The sequence below is a fragment of the Littorina saxatilis genome, linkage group LG17 (assembly GCF_037325665.1).
Source record: "Littorina saxatilis isolate snail1 linkage group LG17, US_GU_Lsax_2.0, whole genome shotgun sequence".
NCBI classification, from domain to species: domain Eukaryota; kingdom Metazoa; phylum Mollusca; class Gastropoda; order Littorinimorpha; family Littorinidae; genus Littorina; species Littorina saxatilis.
In genome coordinates, this window is record NC_090261.1 from 44,907,435 (window position 1) to 44,910,063 (window position 2,629).

The window sequence follows — 2,629 nt, forward strand, 5'->3', positions numbered from 1 at the left end:
GTTGAAACGAAAGCTGCTCGTGCCGACAACTCTCGCGTGTATGTGTGAGTGTGTGTGTGTGTGTGTGTGGGGGGGGTGCGTGTGTGGTGTGTGTGTGTGGGGGGGTGCGTGCGTGTTTGTGTGCGTGTGTTTAAGTGCGTGCAAACGTGCGTGCGTACCTGCGTACCTGCGTACGTGGGTGTGTGTGTGTGTGTGTGTGTGTGTGTGTGTGTGTGTGTGCGCGCGTGCGTATGTGTGCGAGTGTGTATGTACGTGTGTGTCTGTGTGTCTGCGTGTGTGAGTGTGAGTGTGTTTGTGTGTAAGTGTGTGTGTGTGTGTATTTGTATGTGTGTCTGTGTGTGTGTCTTTGTGTGTGTGTGTGTCTGTGTCTCTGTGTCTGTGTCTGTGTCTATCTTTGTCTGTCTATGTATCTGGGGGTCTGTTTTAACACGCAAACATTTTTTTTTAGCGCGACTCTCGTTGCTCCTAGCTTTCCACTGGGAGGAAGCCACCCGGGAATAATTCTAGCAATGCATAAGTGCATCTGAGAAAATTTCCAACAACTGAAAATTGGGGTACAGGGGCAACGGTCTGTTCGGGGTTCTAAGGGGCAACGCCCCCCCCCCCCCCCCCCACCCCCTTTCCCCCAGATGCCGACGACAATTCATGGATTGAAATTGAAATTAAATGGAAGCAATGGAATGCTTTCTGTAAAAGCCTACAGTTTGGGAATCAACCATTAAAATGAAATCATAAATGGCAAGATATGCTACTCACATGACAAATTTTAAATATATACTGCAAGTTTGAAACACCCACTTCCTACTGTTATTGGAAACTGGTTCAAGGTGAAATATGGTAGAAATGGAATGTATTTACACTTGCTGGAAATTAAGTGGTTTTTTTTTTTCCTTTCCTCGAAATGTTTAAAACATGGTATTTTCGTTTCTGCCGATCACCTAAAGACGGAAGCAGATGCACCCTTGGCAATGGAATAAATAGAGTAATGAAATTGAAAGTGACAAAAATCCCTTCCTGCTAAGTTCGATTGAAGAGCAGATCGGGCGAGTAGCGCCGAGCGACGTACAAGCGACCATTGTGGTCAAATGTCTCGTAGCAGTAGACGATGGCAGGTGTTTCGGTGGTGACAGTGTCCTGCGGAGGTTGCACGTGATACACGACCTCTTGGCAGTCTGTAACGAAAAGAGAGGCCATCACATTAAAAGCCCACTCCCCCTGTTAAAGGCACAGTGCGCCTCCCGTAAACCATCACAGATACTGTCAGGCTTTTACACACAATACAAACACCTTTCCATTTGAACGCTCACCAAACGGGAACATCCTAGGTGCCATACGTAAAGACCGAGCAATTTTCAAAGAATTAATTTTGCGGATTGTGTCAGAGACAATCGGACCGTGGTGCGTTTTGGAGCTAGACCTAACTTTTAAAATCTAAATAATAAATTGACAGCTTGTTACACAAACATTCTTAAATCATAAAAGAATTCTTTTTTCATCAAGACAAGATCAGGGTCAGTATGCATGAGGAGGAAGTCAGAAACACTGGAAGTAGAGGCCTCTTTTGGAAGTGGGAACTCTCGACGTTAACTTTCCAACTGTTCACTATGCATGAACGCCGGAGTGGTGACTTCGAAAGTATTCGGTCAAGGTCGCGAAAATTGGGGGAATCGCAACCAGTACGCATGCGTTTGTTAACGGTAAGCTTGGCGACCAGAAGAAACAAATCTCATCGCGAGTTCAAAAAGGCGAACGTTGAGCGTGCTGTAGTACTAACAGCGTTATTGCTGTTGTTTTTTGAATGGTTAAACGAAAGGGTCGGTTTAAACCTGTGATGATTGTCTTGGAATCGAATGACTGCCTATGACAATGACTTTGTTGGCCTGAATGTTTGGGAGAAGAATAAATGATTATGTTGAACTTTTTTTAATTTTATTTTATTTTATTTTTTTAATCTTGGTTGCATGCAGGCAGCTTCAACCCTTTCTTTTTTGCCTCTTTTTTTCTTTTCTTTTTTTTTGGCGGGGAGCATCCTTCTTCATTGATTTGTTTTTCTTTTTTCCTGCTTTTTATATTAATGTTTCTACTTTAAATATACCTATATCATTAACAATACTATTTCTAAATGTATTTTAAACAACTTTTCTCTGTAGCAGTTCCCTCTCAAAAATGCATACAATATCCAGAGGGGGACCATATCTATAAATACCAACACACATTTTGGCTATCACTATCAAATAATTCACATAACTTATTATTGCCTTGAAATTTGTGAATTTTCAAACACGCCCAAAAAAACTTCCTTTACGGTAATTTTGATAATCATAATTATTATATTTACAATTCACTTTAACCTCAACGCATTTCCAAATGAACATAATTTTTGGGCCAAACACCTGTTTTGAGACCTTGCTTTTACGGGCTCACGACCGCTGTAACTTTACACCCGTCTTGAGACCTTGCTTTTCACATGTTATTTGTTAATGAATTCTGAAAATGTAGCCTAGTCCCGTTTTAGGTCTTCCTATCTGTTATTACCCGATTTTCTCTCCTTTTTTGTGGACTTAAAACGTGGGTACCACTGTTTGATTCGCGTCTTAACCTTTTTTTTCTGGGGGGGGGGGGGGGGGGG